This window comes from Littorina saxatilis, linkage group LG15 (assembly GCF_037325665.1).
Source record: "Littorina saxatilis isolate snail1 linkage group LG15, US_GU_Lsax_2.0, whole genome shotgun sequence".
In the NCBI taxonomy this organism is placed as follows: Eukaryota; Metazoa; Mollusca; class Gastropoda; order Littorinimorpha; family Littorinidae; genus Littorina; species Littorina saxatilis.
In genome coordinates, this window is record NC_090259.1 from 12,300,952 (window position 1) to 12,325,646 (window position 24,695).

A 24,695-nucleotide genomic window follows, 5' to 3' on the forward strand; every position below is an offset into this window, starting at 1 on the left:
TACTCAGTTTGTTTAAGAGCGTAATGGAAAATGGAATAAAACTCTTACTAGCCCTGACAGTCTATTTTTGGGCACACGGAACCGTCGACGCGATGGCAAGCGTTCAAAGTACTGGGCCACAGTACATGCGCTTTGTCATTTGCAATCATTCCAGCCTTTCGCACCACTCTTCTTTTGTACAGCTCGGGGTGTCATGGTTGCAAAACTAAGTCAATCAAACATTCCCACTCTGAACACGACGCTACCTTGCAGGCTGTTGCATTGTTTTGATGTGTTGTTGTTTGTTGTGTTGGTTGTTTTTTTGTGCTTTTTGTGTTTGCCATATGCACATCATTGTGGGGCTTTTAATCAGTAAACATGCATGTTTTGATTTGTTTTAGTGGCAGGATGCTCTTATCACGTAGAACGCTTTTCTAGAGCAATGATTATGAAAATAATTACTTACTCAAGAAGGAATGAACATGTAAGGTTATGTTATTATAGTGATTTTTTTAAAACTTTCTTATATAGTTGGTTCATACATCTGCCTATTCTCTGTACAAAGGTAAAAACTCTGTATTTTTGTCGGCCATCGCGTTCGTTTACATCGGGCATGTTTATACCTACTATTTATGAAATGACTTGGACTGCTTTCAGGTATAAACTTATTTGTTGGCATACGGGTGTACATTTTACTTTATTGTACACGTGCCATATTGGCAGATTTTTAGTTACTTCTATAAATTAAAGATATATTCAATGTATCGTATTAGATAAGTTAAATAAGTTAAAATTGTTAATCATTTAGCATATATGTGGGTTACAATGTGTAATCGGTTGGTTTGACCGTTTGTTACTTGTCTAGCAGCTGGTTGTTTTGTTGGCTATAAGATTTGATGTCAAAATATATTGAGCATGAATGAGTGAATGACTCTTACCGTAAGCCGTCCGTCCACCTACGTCGAAAGCAGATTACATTGACAATCGCCTGTTGCCCGTGACCGAACACTCAGCATTCTCGCAAAGCCCTGTCATCGCTCCACGCATGCGCACCGGCTAAATATCGTTCAGTTTCCGTTTGGACGGTTGAAAGTGAATCATGCCGTCAAAAAACGCAATGTTTGAGGGTAGGCGTGGTCAAGGACCTGTGACGTCATACCCAAATATTGCTCAATTCCAAGAAATATTTTTGAGCAGAAGAAAGGCAGGTCTTCAGACACACATATGTTTCTGACCAAAAGAATGCTGTTTAACGGCTGGGCGATAGCCTACCACTGAAAAATATCATTAACTTTCTGCGTTCAGTGTATCATACCGCATTGCACTCGTAGGAACTGAACACCAAACGACATTTTGTCCGTGTATGCCAAAATCCAGTTGATTGCACGTGGGGCGTACGCTAATTTTAGCCAACTAGAAAGGAAAACAGTCAATATCGTGATTGCATGTACCTTCTGATTTTCGAGCGGGACACGAACGTACAGAGCACTTGAGGGTTCAGGTACCCAGGTTTACAATGGATTGGGTTATTTTCTTGCAATGTTCTCCCACAACCCTTTTACTTATTTTATCGTCAGTGTAATCAGTAACTCGACAGAGGCTGCACTTTCAACTGAATTATTAATTATTACGAAATAACGAATAACCATGAAGATATTGGCCAGATAAGTAGGTAATTTTCAATTTCTTTCCAAAAGTTAGAGCGAAATCAGCCGCCGCACAAAGGTGTTGAGCAATAAATTAAATGGTAATGAGTGTTGTACCACAGGCAAGTCAAAACTTGTTGTACATCTTGTGTTCTTTTCTTGCATATCATATGGATGTTTCTTGCTACAAATGGATTTCATGGGAGGAACCCGCCATATTTCTTACTTTTGAGGGCGATCAACAGTGCCGTACTAACTGAGGAGGCTACGGTTGTCCAGGGAGGGTCAACGGTGTGTACACTAACTTTGAGAAAATTCATATTCTTGCCGAGATACAGAATAGGGAAGCATATTTTTGTTACAAAGTATGGCTACAGTTTGGGGGGGACATTCGTCAACAATTGGGAAGAATTAAACTAACTTTAAAATGGTTTGTATCGACCAACTGTTTGATTTGTGATCCAACGCTTCCCAGGCTGCTGTAACCGGGTGGAAGAGCCAGTAAGTCTGCTACGATTAACGTAACGCTGCATCCTCCGACACCAAGTTTATAGCTAGCCACGTACTGCATGCGTGAACAAGTAACCTAAACATGTGTTGAAGTCAATAAAACCTCACCTCATTTTTCCTATGTCTCTTGGGGCTCACTGTCAATGTCTATGTGTGTCTATAAGTTATAAGTCAATGTATCGATTGGAGATTGGATTTCCCTTCTTTGAGTCATGTGACGTCAGAGGCCGACAAAACTTTATAATTTGGCTTTTCAGGTTGACCGAAACTTCAAAGGAACTAAAAAAAAAAAACGTCATGTGTTTGATTGCATGTGTGTGTGCTGTTCAATGTCAAAACAACAACAAAGTGAGTACATGACGTGTGTTTTGTAGTTCCTTTGAAGTTTCGGTCAACCTGAAACGCCCAAATATGAAGCTTATGTGTTTGATTGCATACATGTGGATTGCATGCATGTGTGTGTGTGCTCGTTCAATCGTCAAAACAACAACAAAGTCATAGTACCTGAAAGGAATTCGATCGATACATAAATGTTATTTGCGTGTTTGACCAAAATATGACATTTTACACAGATCTCGACAGTCATTGTTCACCTCGACCGCTAGCGCGGTCTCGGAGAACAATGACTGTCTCGATCTGTGTAAAATGTCATATTTTGGTCAAACACGCAAATAACGTATAATGTATCGATTGGAGATTGGATTTCCCTTCTTTGAGTCATGTGACGTCAGAGGCCGACAAAACTTTATAATTTGGCTTTTCAGGTTGACCGAAACTTCAAAGGAACTAAAAAAAAAAACGTCATGTGTTTGATTGCATGTGTGTGCTGTTCAATGTCAAAACAACAACAAAGTGAGTACATGACGTGTGTTTTGTAGTTCCTTTGAAGTTTCGGTCAACCTGAAACGCCCAAATATGAAGCTTATGTGTTTGATTGCATGTGGATTGCATGCATGTGTGTGTGTGCTCGTTCAATCGTCAAAACAACAACAAAGTCATAAGTACCTGAAAGGAATTCGATCGATACATAAATGTTATTTGCGTGTTTGACCAAAATATGACATTTTACACAGATCTCGACAGTCATTGTTCACCTCGACCGCTAGCGCGGTCTCGGAGAACAATGACTGTCTCGATCTGTGTAAAATGTCATATTTTGGTCAAACACGCAAATAACGTATAATGTATCGATTGGAGATTGGATTTCCCTTCTTTGAGTCATGTGACGTCAGAGGCCGACAAAACTTTATAATTTGGCTTTTTAAGGTTGACCGAAACTTCAAAGGAACTCAAAAAAAAAAAACGTCATGTGTTTGATTGCATGTGTGTGTGCTGTTCAATGTCAAAACAACAACAAAGTGAGTACATGACGTGTGTTTTGTAGTTCCTTTGAAGTTTTGGTCAACCTGAAACGCCCAAATATGAAGCTTATGTGTTTGATTGCATACATGTCTGCCGTGTGCTGACAAAACCGAGTAAGTCCATTTTTTTCAAAAATGATATTTTTTGTTCATCAAAGCTTAGAAATTAAGGCGCACCTTATGTGTAAATTGTGACTTTGTGAAATAAATAGATAAGGAGATATAAAAAAGTAAGTCCACACCTTAAAAACTGTTTAAAGTACATCTGCCATGTGCTGACAAAACCGAGTAAGTCCATTTTTTCCCAAAAATGATATCTTTTTGTTCATCAAAACTAAGAAATCACGAAGCAGCCTGTGTGTAAATTTTGACTTTGTAAAATAAATAGATAAGGAGATATAGAAAAGTAAGTCCACAACTTCAAACATTTCTCCAAAAAAATTACATGTCAATTTGCTGGTAAAACCAAGTAAGTCCATCCACCAATCACAAGAACCTTTATGACGCTATAACCAATCAGAATGCAATGTTTTTGCCAGTATGACGTCAAAGTCAATCCGAATATTCTTGCGGCATTTTACTTGTTAGTTGGGGTGCTAGTTTTGGTGCAAGCGAGAGAGAGAGAGAGAGAGAGAGAGAGAGAGAGAGAGAGAGAGAGAGAGAGAGAGAGAGACTAAACAGGGAGAGAGTGAGAGAGGGGAAAGAAATCAGGTCCGAGGGGGGGGGGGGGTGGAGGGAGAGAGAGAAATAAAGGGAAAGAGGAATTAGGGGGGGAGGAAGAGAGTAAGAGGGAGAGAGATAGCGAGAGAGGTAGGGAGGGATAGAAAGAGAGATGGAGGGAGGAAAAGAGAGAGAGATAGGGAGGGATAGAGGGAGGGAGAGAGAGAGTGACAAGGATCGTCAGGAGAATTATATATAGATAGAGAAGAAAAATGTTTAAAATAAAACGTCATAAGGTGACGTCATTATGTCTCGCCTTATCGAAAGAGGTCATTTGTGTGTTCTAAACTTTAAATGACGTCATTTGTGAGTTCTAAACTTAAAATGACGTATTTTCTGTATGGGTCTTCTGACAAGAATTTTAAAACTATCATTATAGGAAAATTGCGAACCCCTTGGACTTACTTGGTTTTGTCAAAACATTCATGCACACTTAAAAAGTTGTTTTTGGTTGTGGACTTACTTGTTCATATCTGCTTATCTAAGCACTCTAAAAAGTAGAAATTAGCACACAAGATGCGCATTGATTTCTTCTTTTTGATGAACAAAGAATATCATTTTGAAAAAAAAAAAGACTTACCAAAGCGGAAGGTCGTGGGTTCGAATCCCGGCCGCACCTGACGGGTAATTAAGGTGAAGATTTTTTCCGATATCCCAGGTCAACTTACGTGCAGGTCTGCTGGTGCCTTATCACCCTTCGTGCGTACACGCAAGCACAAGACCACGTACGTACGGAAAAGATCGTGCAGTCCAAAGCAGAGTTTGGTGGGTTATAGAAACACGAAAATACCCAGCATGCTTTCACCGAAAACGGCGTATGGCTGCCTAAATGGTTTTGTCATCCACGTACAAATCTACTCGTGCAAAAGCACACGTGTACGTGGGAGTTTCAGCCCACGAACGCAAAAGAAGAAGAAGAAGAACTAAAACGCCTTCACAAAAATTGCGTCCTCGCTGTTAAAACCCGTCAATCGGGACAGTGAATGTTTCCGTACCATGTCCACACGGCATCTGAATTAACACATCTATAAATAGATTCAGGAAACATTGACACCTGCAATAAAATCACTTTCGTGCCTGTGCTAGCATTTTAATGTCCAGAAATATTTCTAAGACATCAAACCCGGGTAAATAGTGTTTGATTTGAATTTCAAATAATGTGATTTAAGGTTGTAACTATAGTAGTAACCGTACCACCCAAACTTACAACAACAAAACATTACCGGAACAACAAAACATGCTGTGTAGCTTAAAAACTTGTACGTGAATAATATGTATTTTAGCAAATCTCCGCAATCGGATATGCTCATCATTCTCCAAGGCACTCAAACTAACACTCACGTACACAGTCATACACAAGAACCAGCTTTTATTCTTGACTGGACATAGTCCTTAGATCAAGACTGGTTTTAATCATAACAAACACACAAACGTACACATTGTTACAGGTTCGCTTCGAAAGTATCTGTGAGAATCGTACCGAAATGAGCCAGAGCGTTGTTTAGAGATCAAATAAGCAAAGGGAAGTAAGCGCTCTAATGTGCACACGACATGTGTAATAGAGTAAGCGAGAGTTATACGGAACGTTTCTCCTGGCACCTGAGAGAATAACGCATTGAAATGAACAAGCGACTTTCATCCTCAAAAAAAAGCATTACTTTTTCTTCCAAATGTTTTGACAAAACCAAGTAAGTCCACTTGCTTAGATCTGTCAAATTTTTTAGATCTGATATAATGGAAAAAAGTGACAAAACCAAGTAAGTCCACAAAATGCCCAACAAAACAAAAACCATCCATCAGATCATTATCAAACTCGGGTTGTAAACGTACATTAATGCTATTTATCTTATTATCTCTGTAGGTTGATCAAGATAATCGTCACTTTTGAGAAATGTAATAAAACAGAAAAAGTCGTTTATCTCAGAACTAGGTTCAGTGGACTTACTCGGTTTTGTCAGCACACGGCAGATGTGTGTGTGTGCTCGTTCAATCGTCAAAACAACAACAAAGTCATAAGTACCTGAAAGGAATTCGATCGATACATAAATGTTATTTGCGTGTTTGACCAAAATATGACATTTTACACAGATCTCGACAGTCATTGTTCACCTCGACCGCTAGCGCGGTCTCGGAGAACAATGACTGTCTCGATCTGTGTAAAATGTCATATTTTGGTCAAACACGCAAATAACGTATACTAACTCACTCACTCACTCACTCAGTCTCTGTCTCTCTCGCTCTCTCTCTCTCTCTCTCTCTCTCTGTCTCTCTCTGTCTCTCTCTCTTTTCCTTTCCTTTGTATGGTCATTATTTTTATCATTATCATTATTATTTTCAGTATCATTATTATTTGATTTCTTTGTATGTAATTTGTTCGTGTGTCCCTCCCCCCTCCCCACACACACATCTTTGCGTCTTTATCTTGTTTTTCAACATTTATTTCATCTATATACCTTATCATGTGATTGTGTATGGTTTGCTTGCTTAATTGTGTGTTTGTTTTTTGCTTGCCCATTTATGCGTGTGCGTTTGTTTTCTGTTGTTAATTGTTTTGGTATGGCCTTGCTAACTTTCTCCGCATTTTGTTTTTATTCTGAATGCGTTTAGAATGTTGTATTATTATTATTATTATTATTATTATTATTATTATTATTATTATTATTATTATTATTATTTAAGTTATTGAGACATCCCAGTGCACTAAGGGATTTATAGAGCAAATCGAGAAAATTCATTATTGAACGAAGCGCATAGCGCTGAGTTCAATAATTATTTTCGAGATTTGCTCTATAAATCCCTTAGTGCACTGGGATTGTTTCAATAACGATATTGTCAGTACCGCCATAGAAAAAAGAAGATTCCAAGCGCACATTTTGCAACGCGCATTTGAATAGGCATAACTGTGTGGTCAGGTCGTGTACAGTAAAGATCTACTTTTGTGTGGGGTGTCTCAAGTGTGTCGTGCTTTCGTCACACGCATTTTAATTTCTGTTGGTAAATTCCAGTGTAGCGTTAATCTGAACAGTGATGATCTTTCAGAGAGACCTCATTTGAACTCGGAGAAAGGGCTGTGCTCTTCATTATTTGCGATTCGAAACCTCCAGTCGAGCTTCGACGGATTGACTGTGCGGAGTGACTCCCCTTGAATTGACTCGAAGCCGCGGGACTCGACGGTTCGCACATTTTCAAAACAAATGTGGCATATTTTCGTGTTGTATCTTCATTCATCGGGGAGTCTGATACTAAATATGAACGGTAAGAATGCTCTGAACCCTACACGTATTATATCCCCATCGTTTTTTCGTTCACATTTGCCCAACATGTTAATTTGCTGAGCGGGGTTTATGTCGTCTGCTAGGGCAATCAAACCACTGCATGCAGTCTGGACTGACTGAGTCTGCACGCACGAGGCACGCTGGCAATAAGTCTTATAATGGTAAGAACGTTCTGAACCCTACACGTTTTCGATTACGATTGTTCTTGCCTTGAAATAATAATTCGGAAACCATTCATTTACTGAACTGATGCAGTCGTATTTCAGTGTAGTCAGTGCGGCTACGTATGACAGAGTCGATCGAGTCAGTCTTCCAAACTGGTCTAGCTGGTACGTTATCGGAATAACACTTGTGTTTTCTGCTAGCGGGTGGGAATTTTATATTAACTCATCATTTGGTAATGTGGATGATAAGCTACATGCCACTAACACGATGAGAAGAATCTATGCAAGTCGGCGAGAATTAGATGAAACCCAGCGGCTTCTATTTTTAGATCAGTGGCAGCCGCACTGTGGCACAGGCACATGCAATCTGTCAGAAAAAACCCACTTCTGCTTTAATTGAGAAGTAGGGAATTTATGGTCATTTGGTATTGTGGAGAATATAAGCTACATGTCAGTAAATAATTCTGAAGATGAGAGCACAGTCTTGCTTAGGTAAAGGGCGTAAGAATACGCTCTGTGGAAAAGTTAGCGCACTCCAAGAGTGCGCTAACAGTTTTAGCGCATCGCCATTAGCCAATCAACTGGTTCACATCAGTCATGTGACACCAGTACTTACTGACAATTATTATTATTATTATTATTATTATTATTTATTTTAATGTGTATGGTTCTTTAGTGACTATTACATCACTAGTGTTTGTTTAAGGATAGGTTGTTAGACAAGGCAATGTGCCTCAAACCTTTAACCTTGTAAAATAAAGTTCGTTCGTTCCCTCTCTCCCTCTAACAGGTAAGCAGATGCGCAGTGTGTGTGTGTGTGTGTGTGTGTGTGTGTGTGTGTGTGTGTGTGTGAGAGAGAGTGTGTGTGTGTGTGTGTGTGTGTGTGTGTGTGTGTGTGTGAGAGAGAGAGAGAGTTTGTGTGTGTGCGTGCGTGAGTGTGTGGGAGATAGTATGTGTGAGAGAGACAGAGACAGAGACAGAGAGAGAGATTGTATGTGTTTATGTGAGAGACAGAGACAGAGAGAGAGATTGTATGTGTTTATGTGATGAAGAAACAAAGTGAACCTCAAAACCACGCATTCTCACTACTTCAACAACTACGACATACCCATCAACCTCCACGTGCCGCAAGTTTCCTTCTGCATCTACGGGAACCCCCAACCCTACATCACCCTCTACCGTGCGTGCGCATGTGTGTGTCTGTGTGTCTGTGTGTGAGTGAGTGAGTAAGTGTGTGGGTGGGTGGATGTTGGTGTGTGTGTGTGTGGGTGTGTGTTTTCGGAAGGCGAAAGGAAAGCGGACGTATTTCTGCGTGCATGCGCTTGACTGAATGGTTATATATAATCACGCCTCAGCGTTCTTTGTTATCTGATTCATTCCGTGAACAGATTCATCCATGCTTCTAACAATATTATCCGTGTCTCTATACATAGCTGACTATAAACATACGTCCGGCGTAATGATGTTTCCCGCGCACTTCACAGCTATACCGGATCTGAACAGCCCAGGAACTGTCACCGTTTGATGCTAGATGCGAACGGGTTTGGAACATTGAAACACAAATACATATATACCACTCAAAATAATTTAAGGGCCACTTCGAGAACTGTCCACTGCAAACTGTAGCCATACTTTGGCAACAAAACATGCCCCCCTATTATGTATCTCGGCAAGAACATGAATTTTCTCAAAGTTAGTATGTAAACACACCGTTGACCCTCCCTGGACAATCGTAGCCTCCTCAGTTAGTACGGCACTGTTGATCGCCCTCAAAAGTAAGAAATATGGCGGGTTCCTCCCATAAAATCCATTTGTAGCAAAAAAACATCAATATGGTAACCAAACAGACGAATCTATCTTCAGCCCGTCCAGTGGTCTCGAAGCGATCTCTCAGTCTGTGGATGACGGAATGGCTTACAGCAGGTCTTCTGGCCACTTTTCGCATGAATACGCCGTCATGGATCCATGCCAGGGTCCTTCCTCTGTTTACCACAATCAGTCGTGGTGGGGGGCATGGTTACTCATGACCTTGTAACAGCCCTTTAAATAGCCAAGCAAGTAAAACTGCAGGTGAGCAGTGCTCACAGCAGTCACGCCGTGCACGTGCACCATGTTTGAAGTGTCTCATAGCTTTCCTAGTCAGCACAGCAAGCATACACTTTTTCTGAAAATCGCGGGAATATTGCGTTTCTTTTGAATTGAAGTGTACAGTGTCAATTCTGACTGTGAACTGCAAACCATTGAGAATGGAATAAGAAATATCAGAAGAAAAGTTTTGTGTAAGTAAATTGAAGCCTGTTTGGGGGTTCCTCTGAACATTGAACCTTGTACGAATGTACACAACATTTGTGAGTGGCCCTTCAATTCTTTTGAGTAGTATATGTGATGTGATGTTAAAATCATCATATGCACAAACAGTAGACATAGGCCTACAGACAGGCAGGCAGAAAGCAAATGTTACGTGAGAGAGCGTCCCTGCGCGAGGAGGTGAGTCACTTTTCTGGTTTTGCCTGTACGTTTTTACTTCTGCGATTTTGATTTTTATCATAATAATCTTTGTTCTCTCTCCTATTCCTTCTACATTTCATTTCCAAAATTATGTGACAAGCTTCACAGAAAATGGTAAAAGTAAGAATCACTGAGATCTGAAACATGAAAACTCATTAAATGCATGATGAATACACTACCAATCAATCAATCAATGAGTCTTATATCGCGCATATTCCGTGGGTACAGTTCTAGGCGCTCTGCAGTGATGCCGTGTGAGATGACATTTTATACGGCCAGTAATTGCAGCCATTTCGGCGCATATTTACCTTTCACGGCCTATTATTCCAAGTCACACGGGTATAGGTAGACAATTATTAACTGTGCCTAAGCAATTTTTGCCAGGAAAGACCCTTTTGTCAATCGTGGGATCTTTAACGTGCACACCCAATGTAGTGTACACGGGGGGGAGTTCGGACACCGAAGAGAGTCTGCACACAAATTTGACTCTGAAATAAATTTCCGCCGAACCTGGGATCGAACTCACGCTGACAGCGGCCAACTGAATACAAATCCAGTGCGCTACCAACTGAGCTATATCCCCGCCCTACCATACTAATATGAATAGATATGTTTATATCCAGCATTACTGTACACACCGATACTGTACAGTACGCTACGCCATAAGCAGCAACAGTGAAGGGTACTCCTAGCAAGATCGAGTTACAATGGAGAAATATTTAAATACAAAATACAAGGGTTCTCTCATTTAATTTATGGCTGTCGTCATAATTATGTGTCGTTTTTTCCCCCTACAATGTTCAAAGTATAGAATAAAAGAAACAGAAGATGTCCGCCAGAATGAACGGAACATTCCTCATGCTGCGTGTTTTGTTCATGGTTTTTTTCTCACTAAACTTCGAAGGCTGAGGAAAACACTTAAAGCAGCAGCAAACTTTTCCCATCATTAATTAAAAAAGGATTTCCATCTCACTGAGGTTACCACACAGGCACGTACGCTCGCACGCATGCAGCCCCCCCCAACACACACACACACACATATACACCCACACGCGCGCGCGCGCAAGCACGCACGCCCTCACGCACACACACGCACGCACGCATACACACGCACGCACGCATACACACACACACACACACACACACACACACAGTCTCTGGTACCCCCCCCCCCCCCCCCCCAGCTAACATTCCCACCATTACACACGGTCTGTCCGACCATTGTGTTGACCGAATCGTCTGCTAGCTAAAGTATTAGGCCAAAAATAAAAGTCTGTTTACGGTATCCCGACCGACCCTATTTTTTCGCGCGACCCTAGACTCTTTTCTTTGGCATTTGGGGAAAAACAAAAACAAAAAAACTTAAAAATAATTTTGTTGGGGAAAAAAAAAAATCCCGACCTACCGACCCTATTTTTGGCCTATGTTACCGTAAACACACTATTTTTTTTTTGGCCTTACAACTTGCTGAGAAAAAGCGCATTGATTCCTATGCAACACACGGCTGAACATAGATGCAGGAAGCAAAACTGTGTTTCAATTCGTTGCCCACGAGCTACTTGAAAAATGACGATGGGACAAAGTAACAGGATACATATATCAGGTCAAACTGCCCCTGAGTGAGATGTTATCATTCGAATCAGGAAGAAAGATGTGGACCGCGCTTCTTATTTTAGAAGTCATTCCTACGAAGAGGTCGTGATTGCCACATTCTGACTGACTGAAGCTACTTGGAAGTGGTAAATGTCCGCTTGTGAGGGTATCAAATTGTGAGGCACATTTGCAGTTTGTGGGGCACAAATTTGTGCCCTTATTTTGTTGGATTAATGACATCGAATGCCAAGGATATGTGATGGATTTCAAACAGGTAACCTATTCATCATTTCATTTGAAATATATAGATAAACAGAGATAGATAAATAAATAAATAATGGAGCATTTATACAGCGCTTCTCCACAGCTCGAAGCGCTTTACAAATTCAATCAAAACACAACACGATATTATACAACTAACACAATGTGTCTCAAATGAAAAGGAAAATAGAGAGAGAGAGAGAGAGAGAGAGAGAGAGAGAGCTAGAGAGAGAGAGACAGACAGACAGACAGACAGACAGACAGACGGACGGACGGACGGACAGAAGAGAGTGTAAAATCAAGGTCAGCAATCGAGTTGACAAAATATGCATATTCGATTCGGCCTTGATTGTTTTTATTGGTTTGTTTTTTGAGTCGATGCGCAGCTATGTTTATTTTAATCATTAATTCAGGCGCACAAATATCGCGTAAACGACCTTGCTCATCATCTCAGATTTGTGCCAGACTCGGACGTGGAGTTAAGACCGATCCCTCCATTCAATTAAATACGCTACAAAGATAAACAGCCAGTGCAGTGTGAGCATTTTCATTCGTGACTGAGTTTCTCAAAAAGCCACCATTGAATTAAGGTATCAACAAAAGCCTTGTCAGAACTAAAATAGTGAGCAGATCTGTCCTCACTGAGAGGACTGTATCTTTATCAATCAATCAATATGAGGCTTATATCACGCGTATTCCGTGGGTACAGTTCTAAGAGCAGGGATTTATTTATTTTATTGTTTTATTTTAATTTTATGCAATTTATATCGCGCACATATTCAAGGCGCAGGGATTTATTTATGCCGTGTGAGATGGATTTTTTTTTTTACACAATACATCACGCATTCACATCGGCCAGCAGATCGCAGCCATTTCGGCGCATATCCTACTTTTCACGGCCTATTATTCCAAGTCACACGGGTATTTTGGTGGACATTTTTATCTATGCCTATACAATTTTGCCAGGAAAGACCCTTTTGTCAATCGTGGGATCTTTAACGTGCACACCCCAATGTAGTGTACACGAAGGGACCTCGGTTTTTCGTCTCATCCGAAAGACTAGCACTTGAACCCACCACCTAGCCCGGGAGGTTAGGAAAGGGGGGAGAAAATTGCTAACGCCCTGACCCAGGGTCAAACTCGCAACCTCTCGCTTCCGAGCGCAAGTGGGTTACCACTCGGCCACCCAGTATCTTTATATAGGGATACAGGTGAGTAAAACATCCTACGGCCTTGTAGAAACTGTGGGCAGCTCTGGAAAATTACTCCCACGAGATTTTTACTCCGAAGTAAAAATTGTGTACGAAACTTTTACTCCTTTACAAAAACAGTACTACCCCATAACCAGAGAAAATTACTCCCACGACAAGTGTACTCCCCTGACAAATATGTAAAGAATAAATCTGCCGTGTAAAGGCAGAAGGAAGCAAGTCCATGAAACATAGTTTCGAGAAAATCGACATTTTCTGTTTGCATCACTGTTTTGGAATGAACAGCTTTAAATGATTTTTTTGTTTGTTGATAACATGTAGAGCATTATTGTGCGTTTCTGCTATGAATATTAAAACGCTCTTTTGATTCATCACTTAGAAATAATGATTTTTGTGGACTTACTGCCTTTTGCCGAATTAACTCCCTAAACTCATTCACTCAAAAATAATGGTAAAAGGCAGTAAGAGGACATACTGCTTTCTGCCAAATTATATCCCGACTTAAATCTTATTTTTTAAAAATGGCAAAAAGCAGCATTGGACTTACTGCTTTCTGCCATATTATATCCTGGTCGATATATCTGGCTGAGAAAAGGGCATAGAGCAGCAAGTGGACTTACTGCTTTCTGCTAATTTATTATCTCCGAAAATTGAAAGTAAAAGAAAATACACGCAACACTGCTTTTGGAACGTTTTTTCAAATGTTACTTTACGTCCAGTGATTTCGTGAATTTCTGAATGCACAAACAACTTCCTCTGTGAACAATTTGTATTTTCTTTTGTGATTAACTGAGACAAATGTTCCCGTTTTCTTACATTTCAACACATGCTCAATGTCACGAAGTGGTTTGCATGTGAATTTATTATGCGTGTTCTGCCCTTTTGCACTGTCTCTACCCTTTCACACCAAACACTTCAAAAACAGAACTTGGGAGGATGCAGGCTCATTATTTCCTCAACCAAAAACATTATACTTCTTCACTTTACCTACATCAATACGAAACAACTTTTCAACACACAGTTCGCACAATCCTCCAACTTTCACTCAAGGCATGTAAATACCTATTATAACAATACTTTCTCAAATATAGAGTTTAACGCACACAAGAAGGTACCAACAGACACTCACGAGTTCGTATCACGGCTCACTGCATGTCGCCAGTTCACTTACTTGTCTCGCTGAATCGTAGTAGAATAATGAAATCGGATGCCAACATGCAGAGATGCTAACACACACCTTTCGCTGAAGATGCCAACACACACCTTCCACTGAAGATGCCAACACGCACCTTTCACTGAAGACGCCAACACACATCTCACGGACGATGCCCACACACACCTTCCAGGTTTCTCCCCGAGAAACCCTTCCGCCCGTAGCGGAAACAACCGTCGTCGGCTACGACCGGTCTCGATGAAGACTCCACTCGTCTAGTCATCTGCGCAGAGGTGGTCCCTTGCTTCCACCGTCGTCTAGCGCTTCTCTCGTGTAAGGTCCCTCCCTTATACGCCATGGAAAACCCTCATGGAAACTCCTAAAGAATTTAACCAAGTCTTAATACAACATTCTCTAAAACCATCTCTTCTTCCAAACGTTCATGTACCACTCATACATTCTCGTTCATTCCACGTTCACATTCCGTACAGATTCAATATCCAAACTAACACTTAATCAATGAATAACACTCCCCATACAAAGCATGACCGTCTTAAACATAACATAAATGCCTAGCAATTATGTTCAAGAAATTCCCCATGAAAAACCGTGAAACAATTACATCAAGAATTCTCTCAACGCTTCACACTAAGATTGGGTGCACTTTATACACACTAACCTTTACGCTCCAGCTATGTATTCCAACGTCACTAATATACAACATAGTAAATCATTTACCTTAAGAGACCCGTCTCTTGAAAGAGTACTTGTTCCCAGAACAAGTCTGACACACGCTGAACAACCTTCCCGGTTGGAAATCTCACACGCTGTGACGTTATTTACCCCAGACCAGCTACATGTCTCAAACACAACTCACATCAAGCTAAGCCAGTTTTACGTGCAACACCCGAAACACGTGAATAACGCCAGTCCGGTCAGCTACCCTCGCCTGTACAACATTTAGGGAGGTTAAAAACACGACGTGGTTTCACCTCACAAATATGCTACTCACATCTTTGTGACATCCCCCTTCCCGGGGAAAAAAGAAAATTCTTGAGTTTTCTTTTGATCAAAGCAACCTTCTTTTTCCACACATCCCATAAACCTGTGGTATGCTCTGATCTACGAATGACCTGGACAAAATGTCTGTCAACGTATTCCTGTCTCATGCTATTGGATGAACCTCGAATGCTAATTCTTGCCGTTAAAGACACCACCGCATCACATGTTTTGAAAATTTCATCCATCTTTCCAAACACCTGCTTCATTTCATCCTTTTGACCATCTGTCAAACCAGGATCAAAAACAATATCTCTGACTATCTCTTCCTTCCCCTTAGGCAATGTAGGTAACGGCAACGTTTTCCTCTCCTCAGTCTGAGGTAACACTGCAACCTTTGCCTCTTCACCTTTACTTGAGACAACACCCTGACTGCCACAGTCAGATCTCAGTGGAATGCCTTCGCGACATCCACTACTTACTTCCTCAACATCAACAACTTTCTCTGCACAAACTGCATACTTCTCATCCTCTCGTGACACACTCAACACCTCTTCCAATGTCTCATCTTCTCTCAGCAAACTTTCCAGATTCTCCTCATTAACCGACAAATCAGGAGTAACCACCTTTTTCAATGGCACTGGGGAATCCTCCAGTTTCTTTTTGGCTTTTGCCCAACTCAAACCACACACGACCTTCTCAAGTACTATGTCTTCAGTGATTTTCTTGTGACTTACATCAGCACACAATCCAACACCCTGCGTATTCCCAAGGAACAAATCTACTCTGGGTACCACACCCTGAAGATTACCTATCACTAGGTCAGCGACTGGGTCTGTGAGCACACAACATTTCAACCTTCCCTGAAAATATGGGGTATCGACAACCACTTCCGCCAATGGATACAAATCACTCCGACCACTAAAACCCTTCACCTTTTGGACCTCTCCCTTTATGTACTGGCTTGGTAAGACCAACGACTTCCTTACCCCAGCTACATTAGCTCCTGTGTCTCTCAGTACTGAAACTTGCTTCCCATTAACGAGACCTTCCGCTAATGGCAACGACCCGAATGCTGCCGAGCTTACCACCACTCCAGCGTCCTGACAATCAGCTACCGACTTTGCTGAATTTGCAACCTTTGCACAACCTCTAACGTAATGGCCCAATTCCCCACATCTGTAACATGTGTCCTTATTCCGCTGTTTAGCACCTGTACCTCTAGTACCTCCTTGCTGCCATCCTCTTCTACCCCGCTTACGATCCTCACCTCTGCCTTGAAACCTGGTGTTTCTGCCCATACCATCTTGTCTTCTGCCACAATCACCCTGACCACGATTGTACAACTGTCCTGATCCACGATTCTGTTTGAAAGCTACGTTTCCAGTCCCCAAAGGATTTACTTGTTCCTTTTTGGCCAAACATTTATTCGGATGGGCTGATTTGTAAGTTTCTGCGCTAGCAATCATGTCTTTTGAATTGTTACAATCACGTTCTTTCAAAAAGACCCACAAATCAGTGCATACACTGCTGAAAATCTGCTCACATAACACAAAATCAAACAATGCTTCATATGAGGTTTCTATATCAGACAAACTCAACCAACGGTTGAACAAATGCTTCATCTTTGTTACGTACGTGCCAAAACTTTCATCTGCCTCTGGCTTCGTATTGCGAAATTTCTTACGAAATCCATCCCGAGTGCACTGAAACTTCTTCAATAACTCTTTCTTCAAGTCTTCATACGATATAGTACCCGTTGAAAACAATGAATGAAACAACGACAAAGCTCCACCTTCCAGATAAGCTGATAAGTACGTAGCCCACTCTGAATCATTCCATTTGTTCGCCTTTGCATGCGTTTCAAATCTGAACAAGAAACTGTCAATGTCATCTTTGTCTTCCTTGAACATGGGGAGTTTTGGGTACTGGGGCCTAATGCTGGGACCTGATCTTCCACCCGCATTTCCACCTGTACTTTGCTGCGCTTCTGCTTTCTTAAATTCCAAATCCATTCTCCTCGCTTCAGTATCTGCTTCTAACCTCTTTGCATCCCTATTTGCCTCAATTTCTAATCTTTTTGTCTCAGCCTCAACTTGAGTTTCTAATCTCTTTGTCTCAGCCTCAGCTTGAGATTGTGCTTTCTTTGCCTCAGCCTCAACTTCCAATCTTTTTATCTCAACCTCAGCTTCAGCTTTCTTTGCTTCAACCTCAGCTGCTACTTTCTTTGCTTCAACCTCAGCTGCTACTTTCTTTGCTTCCCTTTCCTGAATTCTCTCTTCTCTATCCACCTGATCCTGGGCAAACTTAAACAAAGCTTCTGCGTTTAACCCATGCTTCTCTCCCAATGCCAAATAATCAGCATATGTGTTACCACCAGTATCACTATGCTCAGCCATCTTTACAATGTCAAAATATCAAAGTAATCTCAACGTAATACAATGGATCAAGTAACACCAGTTCACAAAATTGTTTCAAGTATCAAAAAGTTGTATCATACACCAGTTTCTCGCAATACTAAACACACACAAAAGAGTATCATAAAATACTAAACTACAAGAAATCTTGTGCCTTTTTAAAAACAATCCTTAAATTGTTTACTACTTAACTATTTACACCACCAGTCTCAAAAATAAACAATCAACTTACTAGAGTTCAACAAAAAAAAATATAATTTAGAAAATATCAAATTAAACAATTAATAACAGCTTCAAACCTTGTCAATCAATGTCAAACTTAAACTAACAACTTTAAAACAACAACAACAAAAATAAAAAATAAATTAACTGGAAATTTCAAAGTTTCTCAAACCCAAATAACACACTTTAAATGAAAAATTCAATTCCACACACCACTAACCAGCGTCAGATCCTTTAAGGAAAATCAATCGCCAGAGCAAAACCAAAACAAAATTTAAATGTTCACAACAACAACAACAACAAAAAATGTACCCAAAAATTTGTCCAAGTACAAATGTTTACAAATTACTACTAACCAAAAAAACCCAATAAATTTACAAAAAAAAACAAACAAAAAACTTTCCCCAAACCAACAACTAAATATCAAACAGTAGTATAGGGGAGATAATCACCCTATTACTAATCCAACTCCAAATAGGAACAACAATAACAATAATAAACAAAACCCTTTTCAAACCCAAAGTACACAACTAAAAAAAAATATCAGAGTCCAAACAAACCAAAAAAAATTCAAAATTTCAGAATTTATACACACAAAAAAAAAAATGGCACACCCTATACTATTTTATTTAAAATAAGCCTGCACCTCAACGACAACAATCATACACAACAATCAATCCAAGATAGAATCTAAGAGCAATAGTTTAAAAAAAACTTATAGTAAAGGGAGCTAGAATTTAGATAGAAAGATAGATAATAAATACACAGAAAAGGAAGCAAACAGAAACTAAGGCCCTCTCTACGTAAGAACTATACAACTACGCAGACCCCTAGAGCTGGAGAGGGGGTGTCCAATAACATACACATACACAAACACTACAATACGCAAAGTATCAAAGTATGTATAATTAGCTACACTAAGGCACTTCTTTCTCAATTTCTCAATTTCTCCAATGAAAGGGAAGCAACTGCTTTTTAACTACAACAAAAATCTATCCTTAGAAACTTAAACCTATTTAGGGCTAAGTCGGGGTCACCACTGTCACGAAGTGGTTTGCATGTGAATTTATTATGCGTGTTCTGCCCTTTTGCACTGTCTCTACCCTTTCACACCAAACACTTCAAAAACAGAACTTGGGAGGATGCAGGCTCATTATTTCCTCAACCAAAAACAACATTATACTTCTTCACTTTACCTACATCAATACGAAACAACTTTTCAACACACAGTTCGCACAATCCTCCAACTTTCACTCAAGGCATGTAAATACCTATTATAACAATACTTTCTCAAATATAGAGTTTAACGCACACAAGAAGGTACCAACAGACACTCACGAGTTCGTCTCACGGCTCACTGCATGTCGCCAGTTCACTTACTTGTCCCGCTGAATCGTCGTAGAATAATGAAATCGGATGCCAACACACAGAGATGCTAACACACACCTTTCGCTGAAGATGCCAACACACACCTTCCAGTGAAGATGCCAACCCGCACCTTTCTCTGAAGATGCCAACACACATCTCATGGAAGATGCCCACACACACCTTCCAGGTTTCTCCCCGAGAAACCCTTCCGCCCGTAGCGGAAACAACCGTCGTCGGCTACGACCGGTCTCGATGAAGACTCCACTCGTCTAGTCATCTGCGCAGAGGTGGTCCCTTGCTTCCACCGTCGTCTAGCGCTTCTCTCGTGTAAGGTCCCTCCCTTATACGCCATGGAAAACCCTCATGGAAACTCCTAAAGAATTTAACCAAGTCTTAATACAACATTCTCTAAAACCATCTCTTCTTCCAAACGTTCATGTACCACTCATACATTCTCGTTCATTCCACGTTCACATTCCGTACAGATTCAATATCCAAACTAACACTTAATCAATGAATAACACTCCCCATACAAAGCATGACCGTCTTAAACATAACATAAATGCCTAGCAATTATGTTCAAGAAATTCCCCATGAAAAACCGTGAAACAATTACATCAAGAATTCTCTCAACGCTTCACACTAAGATTGGGTGCACTTTATACACACTAACCTTTACGCTCCAGCTATGTATTCCAACGTCACTAATATACAACATAGTAAATCATTTACCTTAAGAGACCCGTCTCTTGAAAGAGTACTTGTTCCCAGAACAAGTCTGACACACGCTGAACAACCTTCCCGGTTGGAAATCTCACACGCTGTGACGTTATTTACCCCAGACCAGCTACATGTCTCAAACACAACTCACATCAAGCTAAGCCAGTTTTACGTGCAACACCCGAAACACGTGAATAACGCCAGTCCGGTCAGCTACCCTCGCCTGTACAACATTTAGGGAGGTTAAAAACACGACGTGGTTTCACCTCACAAATATGCTACTCACATCTTTGTGACACTCAAGTTAGTCTTTGTCTTGGTTCCTCGTTTTGCTTATCATTCTGTAGTCGCTCACTCATGATTAACTTTATTGTTAATCCGTTCTTGTGTCATTGATATTGCTTAAAAAGATCATTATTTTTAATACAAGTCTTGATACTCTCTTTTGATATTCACAAGACAAATATTGACTTGAACGGAAGTCTTTTAACATTAAACTAAAAATCTAAGAAAACGTTTACACACACACACACACACACGCTTTTTATCTTGCTGCTTGTCTGTAACACACACACACACACACACACGCACACACACACACACACACACACCTTTTCTTTCCTTCTCACTGTCTTTCTCGCTTTCGTTTGCTAATAAGAATTAGAATCCAGGATCTGACAATAAGACGTTTTATTTATTGAGTTTGACTAACGATTTCCAAAGGACACAAAATTAAAGCAACAGCATGACAAAAATAACTAGTGTGTCAAGCCGCCATTATACCAGAATTAAGAATAGGTCATCGTGCAGTCTTGATTTCCAAAGTACACAAAATTAAAGCAACAGCATGACAAAAAGAACTGGGTTGACAAGCCGCCATTATACCAGAATTAACAATAGATAATCGTGCAGTTTTGATTTCCAAAGGACACAAAATTAAAGCAACAGCATGACAAAAAGAAATGGTTTGACAAACCGCCATTATACCAGAGTTAACAACATTATTGTGCAGTGTTCACTTTCAGCTGAAGTGTTCCACTTTTGAACAAAATTTGTTTAATTAGTTTTGAAAACTGTGTGATGAACTATATAACCATTTGTAGTTGTACACCATGCGCGCTACATTTGCTTGTAGAATTACATAGTAATTCACACACTGTCCACAAACATTGTAGTTGAGTGTTCAACTAGCAAAACCACAAACCTGCAAACTATGATGTAGTATATTCATTTATCACCCCATCTACCCCAGTTACAGTCTACATCCCTTCTAAAACTATTCACTGACATTCTGACATCCGACTGATGACAATTATCAACTACAGCGATTAACTGGATGTAGATTGTTTTTCCATGAGCCTGTTTGGATAACTAACAAACAACATACAATCCCCCCACCTCCTCCCCCTCCTCGTCCCCACGTTCTGCATCTCTGCGCTCAGCATCTGTTATTGTCAAACTGAAAGTTGTCAGTATTACTCCTCTTCCTCTTCTTTGGCCCATAACCGTCGTATGTTGCTGGCATTTTCATCTGGGCAAGGTCCATTGTGGCCTCTTCTCCTGCAAGCCGAGGTGGTTGTATCTCGCAGTTGCAACCTGCCAGCAACGCTTACACATCTGTCAAATGAAAAAGGCAGCAAAAGTGAGACATTTTATTGACAAATCTCCTCCCCACCCTCCTTCGCATCATTCTTTTCCTCTCCCGCGCACATCACCCCCCCCCCCCCCCTCCGGGCTACTATAATGACAAACGATTACTGCTGCTGATGATGATACTAACACTACTGCAAGAAAATGATGTAAAGATGTTGCTCGTTTTAAAATATACATCTTCAGCCCGAGAAAAGAAAGGAATGAAAAAATGTTGCACGCTATTTTTGGCTGTGTCAGTAAAACATACCTTGTTTTGGGCCCTTGAACATAAAGGGGCAGTGGTGGCGAGTATCCCTCAGACTGCATGTGTGCTCAGTGCAGCTGTCGTCGCTGCCTGTCCCACTTCGAATCACATTTCTGTCAAATACAATAGGACATAATACTTATTCCGATGGTTGGAAGCACAAAGAGACCGGATAACAATCCTCCAGTATAATGTCATACTGCCGTTCCAGATCTAACACGCTGTCAGTGCTCAAGACCACAAGTCACTCATTCTAGATCAAAACAACTATCTCTTTGTATTAGAAACATGCTATATGCATCCATAAATATCATGATGAAAATAGCAGAAGTGAATAGTCAAGAAGTCACGGTAGAAGTAGCGTACAACAACAAAACTATAATAAATGGGCATTTGAACTATGGCATTTTACTTTCTAGCTCCGTAATGCAAGTGCACATTGGAATACCCAAATCAGTCAGAAAATCAGTGTTGTCGTTGTAAATTCCCACACACCTATTGAGAGAGAGTCATTTCAGACCGGAACGCAAAACTGCCAACAACAAGAATGAAACAAACAAACCAACTTACTGTTGCTTCGGATAGTTGAACACGTCGGCAGCAGCTCTCATCGCCATTTTCCCCGACAAAGGCCAGGGAAATAATGATACAATAAGCTTAGTTCTGATTGGTTAACCGCAGTCAGGATTACAAAAGGGTGAACGCGATTGGTTAATGGACATAGAGCGCTAAACCATGCAAACTCGTTTTGAGGCTTGCAAGGAAGTAAGTCCAGTGCAAACCTGAAAACCAAAAGTCCCTGGACTTGCTTCCATTTGCCGATTTTTATCCTTCGATTACATTTTTTTAGTGGACTTACTTCTTCAAAAAGTCCATAAATATTGATCGCACATCTTAGAAATTTTGACACAAGATGCGCCTTTTTCCCCTCTGCATTATGATATGAAAATCTCATTTTTACCAAATTTGGACTTACTGCCTTCTGCCAATACACGGCAGAAATCACTCCACCACGACAGGAGTACTCCCGAGTAAAAAAATTGTACGAAACTGTTACTCCCCCGTCCCCTGTCAAAAGGTTGAGGGAATGTTAGCGCGACATTCCCTTTGTGCGAGATCCCATATTGGCGTTATCCCATTTCTCCGCCAATCCCATTTTCTGCTCATTTCACAAAGCCAAGCGTCATTTTACTATCGTGTCATATCGCTAGCGGGACATCCCATTTTGGCGACATTCTGTTTCGCCGCTATTCCATTTTGCCCCCATTCCATTTTCGCGACATTTCACAAGCCAAGCGTTATTTTACTTCCGTGTCATATACCACTAGCTCTACTTCACATTTTGCGCAATCCCGTTTCGCCACGATTTCATTTCGCCCCCATTCCAGTTTCGCGACATTTCCCAAGCCAAGCGACATTTTACTACCGTGTCATACCACTAGGGCTACATTCCATTTTGTCGCCATGCCGTTTTGCCGTCATCCTACTTCGCTGCCATCCGTATTTCGCGACATTTTGGATTGCGGCAAAATGGGATTTTGCGTAAACGGAATGTCTCTCAAGTTGAATGACGCAATATAGTAAAGTGAGGCTTGGGAAGTAGAATGACACGAAAATGGGATGTCATGTTATGACACGGTAGTAAAATGACGCTTGGCTTGTGAAATGTCGCGAAAATGGGATGGAGCCAAAATAGAACGGCGGCAAAACGGGATTGCACCAAAATGGGATATCGCGCTAGTGGTATGTCACGATAGTAAACGTTTACTGCGAAATATAAACCGGGGAGAAAAAAATCTCGTGCGAGATTTTACTGGGAGTAAATATTTGGGGAGCACAAATCTCGTGGAGGGAGTAATTTTTTCGATCCTTGTCAGTGGAGTTCGTTTTTCGTACGAGATTTTTACTCCGGAGTCAATTTTTCCCGCCTCGATCCGATATGATTTCAGCTTTCTCGACATTCAGACTGATAAATGTTGATATCACGGTCAAATCTAACGATAACGATTTTATCGCATTCGATTTCGGAACAGTAGGAACCATTAACCTGTGTCTCAAGAAGTCGGACAAACGCAAGGGAGGCTACTGCCATGTTGGAAATGTTGGATTTGTCTTTTTCTGCTTTCGCACTGAACTTCGTTGCTCTTACTTTTATTTTTCAGTAACAGTTTCTTTTTCTCAGACAAAAATAACGCATTTAAAATGCAAACAGAACAAAAATATACGGTCTAAACAGATAACAAGCAAAGGCTAACAAGTTCAGTGGAGTTGGAAGGAACAGCGAAGTACAAAAGTCCCAGTTACTTCATCAGTCCGGCGTAGACTTTTTGACTGTGCGATTTGGCAATTCTGAACAATGGGAGGAACTGAAGTGCGCCAGGCTGTATCAGTGAAGTCCTCTGGCTCATTTTGTGTGTCCAATAAAGCTTCCAGGAATTTGTCGGCGTCGACGGACTGAATAATAATGTTGTCGAAGCTCAGTCCAACACAGAGAGTGCAGACGACACATATCCAAAATGGCGTCCTCCGAAAGCGCTGTAACTGTGTGAAACTGAAAGATGCCTAGGGTTGATGTTGTATGGCTGCGACTAAGAAGGGTGGAGAATGGTTCATGCAGGTGCGGACTGTTTAAATCGTTTGCTTATTTCCTGCCTGTTTGTGAGTGATGTGCGCTGAAACACTGTAAGAGAT

The 24,695-nt window shown here is 40.8% G+C and overlaps 1 protein-coding gene and 1 long non-coding RNA gene across 3 annotated transcripts in view; one reads left to right on the plus strand and one right to left on the minus strand.

Moving 5' to 3' along the window:
• The window catches only part of LOC138948586 (uncharacterized), a 118,238-nt gene that overhangs the window by 54,366 nt on the left and 39,177 nt on the right, over positions 1 to 24,695 (plus strand). The window lies entirely within an intron of this gene.
• On the minus strand, positions 20,783 to 22,621 carry LOC138948570 (uncharacterized). The gene is made up of 2 exons (XR_011450014.1): positions 22,008 to 22,621; positions 20,783 to 21,724 (listed from the first exon to the last, which is right to left on the minus strand). It is a non-coding gene; the product is annotated as an uncharacterized lncRNA (long non-coding RNA).